Raw genomic sequence first — 17,517 nt, 5'->3', positions numbered from 1 at the left:
GATAGATCAAAAATCCACCACCACCAACCGCAGGCCGACCCTCTCCGGCGAAGAAGAGGCCACCTCCTCCGTCAAACCCAAGGCTGCTGCCCCGGGCGCCCTCGTGTCGCGGAAGATGCCCGAGATCGCCTCCACGCACCAACGAGAGGCGGGGGTGGATGGCATGGCGCGGACCGAGGGTCTGGCCGCCGCCCACCACCAACCCCTGCCGGAGTGCTGCGGGAAGCCGACGAGAAGAGGGAGACCGCAGCGCCGCCCATCCCACCCGCGCCGACCGGTCCGCCAGGGGACAGCCGATGGGAGGAGGGCCGCCGCCGCCGTCGCCCATCCCACGCGCGTCTGCTCCGCCAAGCATCGAGGAGGTGGGGATCCGGCCGCCGATCTGCACGCGCGTCTGAATGCAAAATCATGTACTGTTGCTTCAGTGTTATACGGCGTGAAGGATCAACTGCTACGCATAGTCCCCATTCTTTTTTGCCACTTTGCAAAATGCACCTGCTTTGGTAGCAAACATGCTTTGGCTGAAGATAAAATGTATATTTCTTCCATCTCAAAACAAGTGTCATAGCCTTATCTAGATGCGGGTGTATTTATACGTAATTATCTGATGTATCTAGCTGTATCTAGATGTAATTTTATGTGTAGATAAATCCATACTACCATGTATATTTCGTCTTAATGGCCTTTTGCATCACTTAACTTCACATATAGCTCTTTAAATTTTCATCCACCTCAGGCCCCTCCGGTTCTTGGTTTAGAAGATACAAGGAGAAACAACTCTCATGATGCGACAACCACTTTAGACACAAAACATATATATGGACTATCTATTTATGTATCTCTGCAGCTATAAAGTAAAATCTATATGCACTTGCAACCGATTAATTAACTATGCGATGAATTTAATCAACACAACTACAAAATAAGTGGTGCCAAACCAAGAAACATACACTCGTATAAAGAAACATAGTCCAAGAGAAATTCCATAGTTGCATTCCATATAAGGTGGTAAACATGTAAATCTTAGTAAGAGTGGTAGCCCGGATATACCGTAGCTATCTAGGGATGATAGACTTTCATGGCTCGTAGCCGAGACGACAGATCGATCTCCATGAGCATGGACGAGGAAGTTGGGTAATGTTTTTCGTCATACATCACTTTCGTATCCAAATCAAGGATGATGAACAGAGTACGTGTATGAAACAACACAATGTTGTTCTTTTCGCTAGAGCACTTGAACTCAAAAAACATATCCTGGTAAGGCTGGCCGTTGGGAACCTGTAGCTTCTCCTCTATATCAATCGTAACAGCCTCTGACGCCCAATCCCCATTTGGGAGCTGATCCCACACTGCTATCTCAGACCTGTTATATATATAGGTGAACAACCTTAGTAGCTTCTTCCCATCATGTGAGTAGTATGACCCAAAGTGGAGGTTTCCATTGAAGTCGATGATGGGGCCGGGGAGCTTTATCGTCCCATGCTCCCTTGTGTAGACATTGTAGAAAGCGATCTCACCATATTTGTGCACTACCCAGTGAATGACACCGCCATCGAGAACAACAATTTTTTCATGCCTTGCTGGCCAATGCTGTGTAAAGAATTCCCTATTGGTGTGGCTTGTGATAACAGGTGCCCAGGTTCTGCTTAGTGGAGTTGCGGTGTGGATTTCCATGATACTTCTATGTCTTTGGCCGGGTACGTTGGCACGATGGAGGGCGAATATCAAGTAGGAGGTATCGATGCCATCTTCAGCGGTGAGCAAGACGTACCTAGTTAACCATGTGCTGCTCGGGATGACGCCCGGTGGGTAAGTGAAGAAGATGCGGTGGCCGTTGAATATGTCGTACAGGCACAAGTTTGAGAGCTTGTTGCTGAAGCGGCGGCGTCGGAAGAGGACGAGGCCACCGCGGGAGGTCACGGGAACGTGCTCGGCGAGGAGATCATCCGCTAAGCGCGACACGGAAGGGGATATATGGTGGTTCAGAATGTCCGAGGCTGCGGGCTTGGCCGGGTGGACCAAAGAGAGGGGCGCCGGCGGATCGTCCATGTCGTCGTGGGTGTGGAGGTAGGCGAGGATGCACGGGGGCACGATGTCTCCTCGTTGGGTGATGCGGCGGATGAAGGAGGGGCTGAGGATGTCGCCGCGTAGGAGCTTGCAGGCAGCCATGAAGGCGACGACGGTGGAGATGTCAGAACGCGCGGCGATCTCCAGCAGGAGATCCGACGGGAGCGTCCAGTCGGTCGCCGCCGGAGGAGCGTCCATCGTGCAAGTGTTTACTTGCGGGCTCTCGCACGTCGCCATCCTAAGTAAACCAGCGGGAAGGACCTCGCGCTGCTGCGAAGGATGAAGAACTCCCGTTTGGATTCCGCGATCTCTGTGGGGATGCGAGGATATAGGGAGACCCGGATTCCGCTCCGGATGCAGGCGGTGGATTTGCAGGACCGTGTACAGGCCTCCAGGCACGCGATGGCGCAGCAGTCAGCGGAAGGACCTCGCGCTGCTGCGAAGCTGGGGGCGCCTGCGTCGGGGGAGGATGAAGAATTCCCCTTTGGATTCCGCGATCGCTGTGGGGATACGGTGGATTTGCAGGACCGTGTCCAGGCCTCCAGGGACGAAGTGGGCTCCACCGATGGCAAACGTATTTCCCCCGGAGACCGAGTGACCGACGTATACTTCCGAGAGAAACGTGAAAGCCTGACCCGAGTGCTAAATCACCACCATATATATGTACCTGGATTATATATATAACCCACAACTTAACGCTTAGAGCAACTGCCGAATCGGGCGAGCAGAGGAGCCATGGCGGCGGAGGGGTTTCAGGAAAAGAGGATGGTGATGTTGAGGAGCGAGGACGGCGTGGAGTTCCTGCTGTCGGAGGCGGAGGCGATCAGCTGCGGCACGACCGTCTACGTCATGAGCAAATACGACTCCGATAGCCGCATCGTCCCCTCCGACGACGGCGGCGAAACCAAGTGCCGCCTCGTCCGCGTCTCCGTCCGAGCCGACACCCTCTCCAAGGTCATCGACTTCTCCAAGATGCACACCTCCTTCTCCGGATCCCATGACGCCTTGAGGGGCTGGGACGCAAGTTTCGTCGCTGGTTTCGACCACGAAACCCTCTTCGACCTCATGCTGGCTTCAGAATACCTTCAACTCAGAGGGCTGGTTGACCTTGCCTGCCACGCTATCGCCGACAAGATAAAGGATAAATCGCCACGTGAAATCTGCGGTATCTTCAACATCAAGAGCGTCTTCCCTCTTCCGGAACCAGACGAACAAACACTAGCAAAGCAATCCCAAGATCAGCTCGAATTGGAGGAAAAGGCGTTGCACGCTCTCGACATAGTTCGATGCCAGGAGTTCACGGCATACGACCCTAAGGTCAAGGCCCACGTACGTACCCGATTCGACGCATACAACCTCGCCTTCTTCGACCTCGACAAAGAGTCTGATTTTTTCCGTGGCCCACCGCTTCATACCATACCTTCACAGAAAATGCAGGATTCAACCATGGAATCATGCGTAAATGTTGTTTCCTTGAAAGTACGCGAATCGGATGTTGGCCTACCGGTCAAAGTCTACGGTACCGTCGTTGCAAGGGACCAGGTTGACTATAGGTGTGTTTATCTATTTCGGCGTGGAAAGGATGATCCCCAACTCATCACATCGACGGATGGCATGCTAGCTTTGATGGATCCATGCCGAGGGCTTGTTCCGGCGGATAGAATTTACTTCGAGATCGATTTAAAGATAGTTCACGACGGTGGTGAGATTGAAGATTTCAGCAAAGGTGTGATCGTCTTCAACAGGGTCCGGCTTCCTCATGACAGGCAAACCATGGCCGTAGATCTAAAGAGTTACCTCAGTAGAGTGGAAATAGCATGTGCATATGTTGTACGCCCAGTTGAAGCTACAATTCAAGTCAATATCTTGAAAGGGCCGTGTAATATCTCGAGAGTCAAAGCATGGACTACCGGAAATTTTGAGTATAATATGATTCTTTCACTGGTGGAAAAAGGGCTTTTGGTCGCGGTTCGCAACTGCCATTAGTCGCGGTTGCGCAACCGCGACCAAAGTAGCGCGACTAAAGGCCCCCCCCCCCCTTAGTCGCGGTTGCTTACGAACCGCGACTAAAGGCCCGTCCACGTGGGCGCCAGGCGACCGTCGGGGCGGAGGCCCTTTAGTCGCGGTTCTTCTGGGCGACCGCGACTAAAGGCCGCCGCAGGTTTAGGGTTTTAGGCCCCCTAAACCTGCCCCCCCCTAAACCTGTTTTACGTTTAATTTGTATTGTTTTATTTCTTTTGTGCTTTATTGTAATTTTGAAGGAGTTTCACATATTCTACGGTACTACATACATGCATGCATATGAATGTACAATTTCAAACAAATTTGAAATTAGAACCAAAAAGAATTCAAGAGGAATATACAATATATATTCAATATCATCGGATGACCATATACAAGTTTGAACAAGTTTCCATACATAATTTAATGCATGTATAGTTCTACGTCCTCGTAATGGTGTTCTCCTTTAGGATCGAGGACTTCCCTCCTGAACCATCCAGCTAGTTCCTCTTGAAGTGGTCGGAAGCGAGCTTCGGACTAAGCATCATCCGGAGGTTATTCCTACGAGCATTGGTATCACTCGGAACGCGCTCGAGAGGTGTATCTCCGGATCATCTCACGAACATAGTATCCACATAGATTGGTCCCCGGTGGCTGAATATCGCCACCATTCTTAGCCTTTGACCTCATGAAATGTAGCTCTTTTTTGAATTCACCGACCTTTGTATCTGAGAACCGTCTCCAAACCCTACGAGGCAAAGAAAATTAAATGAACAAGAGAGTTATTAGTTAATTACTTGAAGCTTAATTAGGAAATGAACGAAATAGGCCGATCGATATAGAGCGCAAATGAATGAAAACAATTACTTTTGAATCATTTTTCTCATGTCGGCCCAAGTCGCCGCATCCATATTCAGAGAGTCGTGGATGAGACATTCTGATTTGTCAATTTTAATTACTAGCAGAATCCGGTGGAACCTGCGGACAAAATACATGCACAGTACGTCATGCATAACTCATCGATTAGCCGGCCACATACCATGCATGGAGTAAACAAAAGAGAATGTGCTCAAGACATAAACACTCACCCAAAATGGTAAGGAAATAGAATATCACTTTTGAGTTGCTGCTTTGTAAGAAACTGCCACGAGTCTGCCTCCACGTCGGTGGGGTGATGCTTTGTAACGTATATCCATTAACGATGTGTGGGTCAATGAACCCAACATCATGGATGTTCCTTACTCTGCATTCCTTAATCTTCAATCTGCATATATAATAGCGAGACACAACAATATAGTTAGGACATATATATTGTGCGAGGCAATATGAACGAGATGGGGTAGAAATAAATCACTTACGAACGTAGCAAGCTGATGATAGATTTGTCGAGCTCGCGCAGATTGAAAAGCTGGAACAATTCACTCAGATGAATTTGTACAGAGTATTGTTTGAAGTGATGCTCATATCCAACTTCCGCAAAAATATATTCTTTGGCGTTTTTATTTTTTATGTAACCCTTGTACCATTTCAGCGAGACCTCTCATTTGTGGAGGTAGATCCTCTTCCTGCGCGAGGCTCGACGAGAGGCCCATTCTTCACATATGTAAGTACTACCTCCTGCATTGGCGCCTCATCAAGGCCTAGCAGTTCACGAAGAGTAATACCTAAGTTGGCCGCTTGTTCTGCGGCACTCGTTACAGTCAATCCCTGTGCTGCCGCAGCTTCTATGATTTCGGGGGCATCCGGACCTGCGGCTGTCACTATAAGCGGGGCAATCGATTGTTTACTTTGTTCCCCGAGCTGGGCAACAACTCGTTTCCCGCTTTGTGCACTTTGTAATTCCGCTTTATCGGCCTCCTCTTTCTTCTCCTTGAATATGCGTGCACGATTCTTTAGTTCACGTGCATAGTCGTCGAGCGGATTCTTTGCGGCTTGGGACGGTGTGTTCAAAAATGACTTAGCCCACTTCTTTTGCTCATCGAGAAAATGCTGGCTTGGGCTCGGGCTCTCTTTTCTTCTTGCAGCTCGCCTTCCATTTCTCTAAATCAGCGGCCGCGCCCGCCTCGACTTCCTCGGCACTACATTCCCAAGGCCTCGTGGGGAGAGGCTTCAGTGATACCTCCGGTACCTTTGTTTTCTTAGGTACGTAAGGGTCCGGGTTAATAATCCAGGACTGCTGATTCTGCTTCTTCGCCGGAGGTGGATTGGGGGCGGCGTACGCACCCGCCGGGGCGGACTAGGGGGCGGCGGCTGCTTACCCGCCGGAGGTGAATTGGGGGGCGGCGTCGGCCCTCGTGAAGGAGGTGTAGGTGAAGCACCACCACCACCACCACCACCGCCACCGCCGCCACCACCACCACCGTAGGGGGGTGGACTTGTTGGCGCCTCGCACTGGAAACTTGATAAACTTCTTACGCCATAGAATGAGCCGGCGCTTGACATCTCCAAGTCTTGTCGCCCCTTCGGGTGTAGCAATGTCAATGTCCGAGGTCCTCAAACCCTTGGACTATGTCCTCCACCGTGACACGAGCATAGCCATCTTGAATGGGGTTGTTGTGGTGGAGTGCTCCAGGTGGTAAAGCACTTCCGATGGCTACCTTCATGGACATGTTCCCGATAGGATAATACAGATGACATGCTTTCATCTCCTTTATATCGTCCACGGGGTAGCGAGGAGGCTCCGGTGCAGTAATTTCGACCACCGGAGGCTCCGGTGCGGTAATTTCGATCGTCGGTGCACCGGCCGATGGGGCCTCCGTGGAAGCCACGCTGCTTCTCCGCTTACGGCCGCTTCCGAGATCCAATGGATGATCTTCATGCTGCGCCCGAGCTGCATCTCTTTCGGCTACTAGTACACTCACGGTTTTCTTCATGACATCCATTTCCGATGCCAACCGCGCCACAACATCTGCTTCCCGATCCATCTTTCTCTTACGGCTTACGTAACCGTACGGGTCATCGTTACGGGGAACCCTATTTTCCACGGAATGGGCCCCATGCCTCGTACACGTCCTCCGTGTTCAGGATTCCCGAGGGCTTTTGTCAGGGCGTCGTTCTCTCTGTTGAACTTGATCCTCCCCTCTTGAGCATCCCTCATTGCCTCAATAAGCTTTTGGGTGGGTGTAATTATTTTGCCCTGGTAAACACACTCCCCTGTCTCCGGGTTCGGCGATCCCCCATGCCCGTACCACCAGCTTTTGGCCCTTGGGTCCCATCCCTCCGTGCACTGGACGGATTCCTCGCGCCCTCGGCTCGTTCTCCATCTTCTCCCACCTAGGCTGCCAAAAGCGATACCCTCCTGGCCCCATTTTATGATTGTACTCCTTCTTGGCCGCATTATCCTTATTTTTTTCGATATTTCAAGGAAGCTGCTCCGATTTCTTTTGCTTCACAAATTCTGGCCAATCATGTTGCAGTTTCTCATATTGTCCTTTGAAATCCGGAGTCTTGCCCTGCTTGACAAAGTCATGGGCTAGATTTTGCTTGTATTTCCGGAATGCGTTGGACATCTTAGAAAGAGCGAACTGTTTGACTAGCTTGCACCTCTCCTTGTTTTCCGCAATCTTGTTACCCTCCTCATCGTATTTGCGGTATTCCGGAGGTAGAACGAAATGTTCCATAAGCTTTTTGAAGCAATCTTTTTTTGTTCTCTTATCGACAAAAGTGAAACCAACATGTGCCTTCTTTGGCTCATTCCACTCCTGGACGGTGATCGAGACGTTATCTCTAACAACGGCTCCGCATTGGCTGATAAACTTGGTGGCGTTCTTGCTGGGCTCCAGCGGCCTGCCGGTTGCTTCCTCGACAACATCGATGGTGCATGTTTCTCCTGCTTTCATCGTCTTGGTTGCGCCACGCTTTGACGACGACGTACTCGATTGTTTCGACGATCCTGCCGAGGGCTAAAATAAGAAAGAGAGGCGCGCGCGTTAGTACACACATATTTATTCAAATCAGTTAGTTTGTATCACCATAGGCTCAATGTATACATATATACCTCGGCGCCGGAGGTGGTTGCTACTTCCAATTGAAGATCGTCGTTTATCGACGTTTCTTCGGCACCATCTTGCTGACCATGCCCTTCATCTTCACCCTCAAGGTTCGGATAAGAAGAGATATCATCTTCTTCTTGTCCGGTCGGCACATATAGAACATCGCCTTTTATGATGCCGAAGATATGTTCTTCGGCGTCCGGATCATAGTTGTCCATAATCGGGTCAGCTCTATCGTCCGCCATATGTCGGTCCTGAAAACATGTAGTCAAAACAAATTAATTAAGTGAAGAAGGGGGCGGTGGCGGTGGCGAAAGGGTGGTGGCGGTGGCGAAAGGGCGGTGGCGGTGCCGAGGACAACACGTACACATAACCCTCGCCGCCCCCTCGATCTCGATCCAAAAAATATACGCGCGTATACGGAGGGGGCGACGAGGGGCTCGCTGCCCCCTCCGTATACGCGCGGTGGTAAAGTCAAATTTTAGTTCTGCGCTCTCTCCCTCTCCTCTCTCTCACTGCATGCGATCGGGCGCCGGCGATGACGATGGGGACGTACGGGCGCGTCGACACACACGGTGTGGGTGGGGCGGCGACGACGGGCCGACGTATGGGACGGGCGCGACGAGAGGGCGGCGACGATGGAGAGAAGGCGCTGATGGCGAGGTTGAGTACGTGCGGCAACGGCGAGTTAATTAAATTTACACTTTAATTAGTTAAATTTTTAAGTCAATTTTTTTAACTTCTTTAAAAACAATTTAATTAAGTTTTTAGTTTTGTTTTTTGAATTTGTAACTAATTAAGTTTGTTTAGTTTCTTCACATATACACGTACGTACGTTACAATTTAAATTAAGTTACAAATTAAACGATTTTTTTTTTAAAAAAAAGAAAAACCGGCCAGGGGCCGGTGCCCCCGGCACTTTCTCTCCTCTCCCTCGATCGATCTCTCTCTCTCTGCCAGGGGCCGGGGCGACGGCGGGTGGCGGCGGGCGTCGGTCGGCGAGGGAGGCGGCGGCGCGCGCGACATAACCGGCCGGCGCGCGCGACAGTATAAGGGCGCGGCGGCGGCGCGTCGATGGACTTACGGCGGGCGACGGCGGGCGCGGAGGACGACGTTGGCGGCGGGCGGCGGCGGGCGTTGGCGGGCGAGGGCGGCGACGGTCGGCGGCGAGCGAGGGCGGCGACGTGCAGCCGACGGCGTCGCGCGCGAGAGAGGCGAGGCGCGCGGAGGAAGAAGCGGCGCGGGCGCGGCCGTTCCGCGCGATATTTATAGCCAGAGGGCTTTAGTCGCGGTTGGGGTCACCAACCGCGACTAAGAAGTAGCCTTTAGTCGCGGTTGGTGACCCCAACCGCGACTAAAGCCTATTTTCGCCCCACATTTGCGGTTCCCGCGGAAAAAGGCTTTAGTCGCGGTTGGCCTGGCCAACCGCGACTAAAGGCCTTTTTCAAAATTATTTCATTTTCTAAATGTGAAAAATAAAACTAATTCATGTCTAAATGTAAAAAATACAAATAATATATCAAAAAATTCAGAAAAATAAAACTAATTCAATTCAAAATATTAAAAATTCAAATTATATATCAAAAAAATCAGAAAAATAAAACTAATTCATTTCAATATGTTAAAAATACAAATAATATATCAAAAAATTAAGAAAAATAAAACTAATTCATTTCAAAATGTTTAAAATACAAATAATATATCAAAAAATTCATAAAAATAAAACTAATTCAATTCAAAATCTTAAAAATACAAATAATATATCAAAAAATTCAGAAAAATAAAACAAATTCATGTCTAAATTTTAAAAATACAAATTATCAAAAAATTCATAAAAATAAAACTAATTCAATTCAAAATTTCTTCCCGGCCGCCTCTGTCTTCTCCTTGGCCCCCTCTTCCCGCCTCTGTCTTTCCGCCGACCCCCTCTTCCCGCCATTTCTTTCTTGTCTTCCCGCCTCTGTCTCCGCCGACCCCCTCTTCCCGCCTTCTTCTTCCCGCCACTTTCTTCCCGCCAATTTCTTCCCGCCACTTTCTTCCCGCCTCTTTCTTCCCGCCTCTTTCTTCCCGCCTCCTGTCTTCCCGCTCCCATTTTTTCCGCCATTTGTCACTACATATATGTAGCCCGGCTTAGCCGACATTATCACATCTCTACAATCTCTCATCACTCTCTCATGGCTTCCACCGCACCCACTCTAACCTACCAGCAGGTGGAGAAGCTTTGCGCCTCGAACTACCCTTGCCCACCGGGCTACCGCGTCCCCGCCGGCTGGAGCCTAAGCGCCGGCGGCGTGCCGGTCCCTCCCGTCCCTCAGGGTATTGCGCGCCGGGCGGCCATCACAAACCACTACTACCTCGACCTCACGCCGGAGCAGCGGATGAATCCCCGCTGGCATCCCGATAACCAGCATACTTGGGACGCCTTCTTCATCAATCGGCGTGAGAGGGCGCTCGCCGAGTATGAGGAGGACGGTCCGCCTCCTGGAAACTTCCACGAGGCCGGCCGTCGGCTATGGTGGTACGGCCGGACTCGCGGAGCGTCATGGACTACATCACGGCCGGCGATATCCCCCGCCTGCGCTACCCTCGGTTCGAGCCACGAGCGCCGCCCGGCGACGAGCGGCGACGGCGGCGACGACGACGGCGGCAACTTAGAAGGCGACGACTACCAGGTACAACGACGGCGGCTATGAAGACTACGAGTATGCATATTACACGCCTAGGCAGGAGTATGACTAAATCACTCCAAATTTCATGTATGCAGGAGTATGACTTAGTCACTCCAAATTTCATGTATCATCGAGTGCTATCTCGAGTCAATTGAATCATTCGAAAATGGACACCAAACACATCACGGGTAATATAATTCACATGATCCATTTAACAAAGTTTGGTACAATAAATTATTACACATCATTTCTTTCCTTGTGTCCCTGCTTGCTTACGATTGTGCGTATCCATGGAGCATCCTCATCATTTAACTTAATGCTTGGGTCGGTGTTCACTTTGAAGGGCGGAATTTCAGCAAACATATTATGATCTTCGACATGTCCGTCTTGTCCTCCACTCCCACGATGTTTCTTTTCCCTGAAAGAACAATGTGGCGCTTTGGATCATCGCATGATGTACTGATCGTTTTCTTATCTTTCCGTTTCCTCGGTTTGCTACTCATGTCCTTCACATAGAAAACCTGAGCGACATCTTTCGCTAGGACGAATGGTTCGTCAAGGTAACCAAGATTGTTGAAATCCACCATTGTCATTCCGTATTGCTGATCCACCTTTACCCCACCTCCTGTTAGCTTGAACCATTTGCACCGGAACAAAGGGACCCTAAAGGAGGGTCCATAGTCAAGTTCCCATATCTCCTCTATGTAACCATAATATGTGACCTTTTGCCCATTCTCGGTTGTCTGCATCAAAGCGGACACCACTGTTTTGGTTGGTGCTCTTTTTATCTTGGGCGATCGTGTAAAATGTATTCCCATTTATCTCGTACCCTTGGAAAGTCGTTATAGTCGAAGATAGTGTCTTGGCCAACATGTACAACTGATCTACAACATGTTCGTCATTCATTAAATGTTTTCTCAACCAAGCTGCCGAAAGTCTCCATGTGGGCCTTCCTAATCCGGGATTCGGGCTTCCCGGGGTTGTCCGAGCGTAAAATATTCTTGTGTTTCTCAAAGTACGGAGCCACCAAGCTGGAATTGGTCGGAAGCGTGTGGTGTGCTTCGGTCGAGAGAATGGCCGTCCATACATATCGTTGATTTCCTTCCGATCGTGCCTTTTCCACTTAGTCTCCCCTCGTGCCGCGATCGAGGAAGACCAATCGGCTTAAGGTCGGGAACAAAGTCAACACAAAACTCAATTACCTCCTCATTTCCATAGCCCTTGGCGATGCTTCCTTACTGGCCTAGCACGGTTACGAACATATTTCTTTAATATTCCCATGAACCTCTCGAAGGGGAACATATTGTGTAGAAATACGGGACCGAGAATGGAAATCTCATCGACTAGGTGAACCAGGAGGTGCGTCATAATATTGAAGAAGGATGGCGGGAACACCAACTCGAAGCTGACAAGACATTGGATCACATCGTTACGTAACCGTGGTAGAACTTCTGGATTGATTACCTTACGAGAGATTGCATTGAGGAATGCACATAGCTTCACAATGGCTACTCGAACATTTTCCGGCAGGAGCCCTCAAAGCAATCGGAAGCAATTGCGTCATAATCACGTGGCACTCGTGAGACTTCGAGTTTTGGAACTTTTTCTCCGCCATGTTTATTATTCCCTTTATATTGGACGAGAATCCGAGACGGGACCTTCATACTTGCTCGGGCATTCAAAAAGATGACCTTCTCTTCTTTGGTCGGAGCGTAGGCGGCACGACCTTGAAACCGTTCCGGATGCGAGGTCATCGGGGTCTTTCAAACTTTGCTTCGGTCCTGCCGTGCTTCCTTTGTATCATTTGACTTCCCATACACGCCCAAGAAGCTTAGGAGGTTCACGCAAATATTCTTCGTAACGTGCATCACGTCGATTGCAGAGCGGACTTCTAGGACTTTCCAATATTCTAGCTCCCAGAATATAGATTTCTTCTTCCACATGGCTGCGTGCCCGTCAGCTCCCTTCGGAACTGATTGTCCGCCGGGACCCTTTCCAAATATGACTTTCAAATCCTTGACCATATCAAATACCTCGAGCACCGAGTGTGTTCCGCGAGGCTTCGGCCGGTGATCTGCCTTGCCGTTGTAATGCTTGCCTTTCTTTCTTCTTCGGATGACCTTTCGGAAGAAATCGACGATGCCCAAGGTACACGTTCTTCTTACAATTTGGCAAATGTACACTTTCGGTCTCATGTAAGCGGTGCGTGCATGCATTGTATCCCTTATTTGACGAGTCCCGAAAGGTTACTAAGAGCAGGCCAATCGTTGATGGTTACGAAAAGCAACGCTCGTAGGTCAAATTCCTCTTCTTTGTGCTCATCCCACACACGGACACCAGGTCTGCCCCACAGCTGTAAAAGTTCATCAACTAATGGCCTTAGGTACACATCGATGTCGTTGCCGGGTTGCTTCGGACCTTGGATGAGCAACGGCATCATAATGAACTTCCGCTTCATGCACAACCAAGGAGGAAGGTTGTAGATGCATAGAGTCACGGGCCAGGTGCTATGGCTGGAGCTCGCTCGCCAAAAGGATTCATGCCATCCGTACTTAGACCAAATCTTATGTTCCTTGCGTCGGCTACAAAATCTTTGAACTCTCTGTCGATCTTTCTCCATTGCGTTCCATCTGCGGGGTGTCTCAACTCCCCGTCCGACTTACGGTCCTCTTTGTGCCATCGCAACAACTTGGCATGCTCTTTGTTCTCGAACAGGACGTTTCAACCGTGGTATTATAGGAGCATACCACATCACCTTCGCGGGAACCCTCTTCCGGGTTTCGGCCCTCAACATCGTCACCGGGGTTATCGCCTCGATCTTATAACGCAATGCGGTGCATACCGGGCATTCATTCAAATTCTCGTATTCACCGCGGTAGAGGATGCGATCGTTGATGCATGCATGTATCTTCAGAACCTCTAAACCTAGAGGGCGAGACAACCTTCTTTGCTTCGTACGTACTGGCGGGCAACTCGTTATTCTTTGGAAACATATTCTTCAACATTTTCAGCAAGTTTTCAAATGCCGAGTCGGCTACACCTGCTGTGCCTTCTATTTCAGCAAATCCGGTGTGCAGCCCAGCTTTTTCGGACCATCATCGCATCCGGGGTACGGCGCCTTCTGTGATCCTCTAACATGCGATCCAAATTCTCCCTCTCCTTTTCGGTTTCGCGGCGTCTCCGTGCATCGGCAATGGTCCGACAAGATCATCAACGGGATCATCACGTGCCTCTTCTTCACCTTCCCCTTCACCTTCCCCTTCACCTTCGGCATCCTCCATGAAAGTATCACCGAAATGAGCAAGATAGCTTTCATCGATGAAATCATCCCCTTCTTCATCTTCTTCCATTATAACCCCTCTTTCTCCATGCTTGGTCCAACAATTATAGCTTGGCATGAAACCGTGCCGAAGCAGGTGCATGTGAACATCTCTTGAGGAAGAGTAACCCTTCCGATTCTTACGGTTAACACATGGACGAGATAACAAAACCCCCACGCTTGTTCGCATTAGCCACTACGAGGAAATCTTTCAAACCCGTACTTGAACTCGCCGGAGAGTCGGTTACCGTACATCCATTGCCGATTCATCTGCATTATTATAATATAAAATATATAATTAACCATCATGCATTTGTTAAACTAACTAGCTACAAACAATATAAATTAAACAATGAACTACACACACATGCATATTTTATCAATGACACATCAAAGGTTCAAGTTGCTAACCGCGATCGAGGAGGAAAAAATAAATGAGAAAGCTCAAGTGTGGCTCCAACACTTCATATCATGTTTGTTTCATGCTCTTGGGGCATTTCATCAAACACCTTATGTGCATAAGAGGAACCAAAAGCAAACCTAACACTCACTTGTGAAGTTTGTGAAGAGAATGGCTCCAAATGGCTAAGTGTTGGCTGCTGGATGGGTATATATAGGGGAGGGGCTTTAGTCCCGGTTGGCCTGGCCAACCGCGACTAAAGGCCTTCGGACACTCTAGTCGCGGTTGGCCTGGCCAACCGCGACTAAAGCCCCCACGTGCACCAGCTGGCCACCGTGCGCCACGGGCCCAGGCCTTTGGTCGCGGTTCGCCACCCGAACCGCGACTAAAGGTCCCATTAGTCGCGGTTCCTTTACCTTCGCGACTTATGGTGCTGGACGGAAGCCTGTTTTTCTACCAGTGTTTACAACAATGAAACTACTTCAAGAGCAGCCGATGTTGAGTCAGGAGGAGCAATTGTCGACGGTGGTTTTGTTCCCTTGAGTCGTCGTGTTGTAGCTGTCCCTTTTGGTCGAAAATTGGTGGTCCATCTTACTGGTCGTGGTGTTGGTGATGCATTTGCTAGAAACCTCATCGTCCCTATAGGACAATTCGACAGGGTGATCCATCGTAAAATAGGCTCCGCCCTTGTGGAAGTGAAAGTTATTTGGACTGCGGTTCCGAGACGACAGAGACAAGGTCTGATCAAGCAAGTGGGAGACGAGAGCCTCTTGATGTGACGCCTGTAAAATTAATCTACATTAAAAGAACCCTTCGTGCCAAGCCCTGTACATTTGCTCTACGCTTTGATTTTTTTCTTTTGACATATAAACATGACAATGCTCTTTGACGACATAGTAGTAGAAGTAAACATTACTATGCACCATTAATTTATATATCCGTATGCTAAAAGTGAACATACGAGTACATGAAATGTAGATTAATTTTGGGTTCTTTTATGGTACCCCTAGATGAATTACAGCCATCAATTTTACTTCATCCAATGGTCTTAGGCTAGTCATAGTGGGGAGTAACTTAGACTAGTAACATGACATATGTTAATAGTCTAAGTTACTACCTCCATAGTGGGTAGTAACTAATATGTGGTGTCATGCATTGTGTCATTTACTATGGTGTAGACTCAACTTGTCTTGGAGTGTGTGATGTTATGGTAACATAGCTAGTTACCACATCACTCTCTTTCTTCAATTATTGCCATGTCATGTCACCAAAATGCCTTGGGTTGTGTGATGTTACTAGCTAAGTTACTCCCACTATGACCAGTCTTAATAGATTCATACCACAGTCCAAAACTGGGGAGGTATGTTACATACCTGTGGGAAATTTGGCACTTCGGAAAAAAAATAACGTAAACGGGTCCAGCCCAATAGACGGGCCCAGCCCAAAATACTTTTCCAGCGGTGCAGCCCGAAGCAATCTCAGCGTGAGCTCCCATCCTGTCACATTCTTTCGCCATGCTCCCGCGGGAGGTTCCGCCGCCGCCGCCGCCACCGCGCTCTCCATTCTGCAACTCCGGCGCCACAGGCCGCTAGACCCATCCAGGAGGCATGAAGTCTTGATGTAGACCTACCCCCTCCGCCGTTCCCTTCCCCAATGCTGTCTCGGCGGCGGCGGCCTTGGGCCTTCGTCCGCGTGGATCGAAGATCGACGACGCCGTCCTCGCCGCTCGCCTAGGCGGCCAAGCCCAGCACACGGTTCCTCGATGTCATCGCAGAGCGCCGCCCGTGTCGATTAGGCGGTGGTAGGAGGGCGGCAAACTGGTTCTTCGAGGTTAAATGGAAGGAGTCGATGGTTGGCGTCGCCGGCGCGTGTTTCGGTGGTCGCCGTCGCGTCCCATTCTCCTCTGATTGCAAGCTGCAGGTGCGGTTGATTCTTGCTTCATGTATTTTTTTTTGCGATCAAAACATGTCTGGCAGTCTATGTTTCTACTGGTTATTAGCCAAAACTGTAGGATCTTTGATAATCCCTCTGGGCCAAAATAGTCAAATGGATACGCTACATCTGCAGCATTTCTTCAGACAGCTACATAAGAATGTCACTTGCATATTTGCTAATGGATTTTATTTCCCATAAAACTATCATATCCCTCTCATTTCTCTTAACATATTAGATAAGAATCTGAGATCAGATTTGTGTTTTAGAGACCATACAAGATAAAAACAGCATAAATCAAAAGTAAAATGCTCATATTCCTTGTGGAGCTGTAGAATGTCTAGTCTGTGGTTGAATATTTAACTGAAAACTGTAAGAGAGGTCCTCACAGTAAAATATTATTCTCTGTTGTACATCACCTTGCCCCCTTCTCTCTTTGTAATGATCTATCAACCTGTCGTGTGATTCTACGAGTATACAATCTATCAACTTATAGACAAAGGTAGTCAGAATCACAATTCTGTCGTGTGATTCTACGAGTATACAATCTAAATTGGTTGAACAGGTTTTGAAAACATAAGCTGGCCCTAAAATAAACCAGACGTGATGACTCCACATTTGCCCTTTTTTTATCAAGCATGCAACGGATTCCAGAACAAGTATACTGGATGGTACCAGATTATAAAGAATATATTGTTCATTTGAGTGACAACAGATTTTAAAGCAAGTCTAGTATGCCCTGAACCTGCTACTTTGTCTTTTGTGTGAACACAAGTTTTATACTGCAATGCATAGTTATATAGACCCATAATTAGTGCCAGGCAGCTCCAGGCGCACACCCAGGCGCAAGAAACAGGACGCCTGAGCCAGGCTGATAACCCAGCCTGGGTGGGGTAATCTCAACACATAGATTGCCACATGTTTTATAGTTCACTAGTGCCACCTAGTTAATGTATATGATCCTTGTACAAACTTATATGATTCCTACAGTACACTACTTGTAAAGGATAAAATACAACAGATCATAAAGTACACATTTGTTCATAAAAGTGAAAAATACAACGATCAAGTAGTGACATGAAAGCATAAGGTACGCAAGCAAATAAGCTAGCAGTATCAGGACATGCACAATTGATC

At 48.9% G+C, this 17,517-nt stretch overlaps 1 pseudogene; it reads left to right on the top strand.

Moving 5' to 3' along the window:
- The first annotated feature begins 2,802 nt into the window (after positions 1 to 2,802).
- LOC124647956 lies at positions 2,803 to 15,227 on the top strand (annotated as a pseudogene).
- The last annotated feature ends 2,290 nt before the right edge of the window (positions 15,228 to 17,517 follow it).

The sequence above is a fragment of the Lolium rigidum genome, chromosome 4, assembly GCF_022539505.1.
Source record: "Lolium rigidum isolate FL_2022 chromosome 4, APGP_CSIRO_Lrig_0.1, whole genome shotgun sequence".
Taxonomy (NCBI): Eukaryota; Viridiplantae; Streptophyta; class Magnoliopsida; order Poales; family Poaceae; genus Lolium; species Lolium rigidum.
This window is presented reverse-complemented; position numbering and strand designations above follow the sequence as displayed.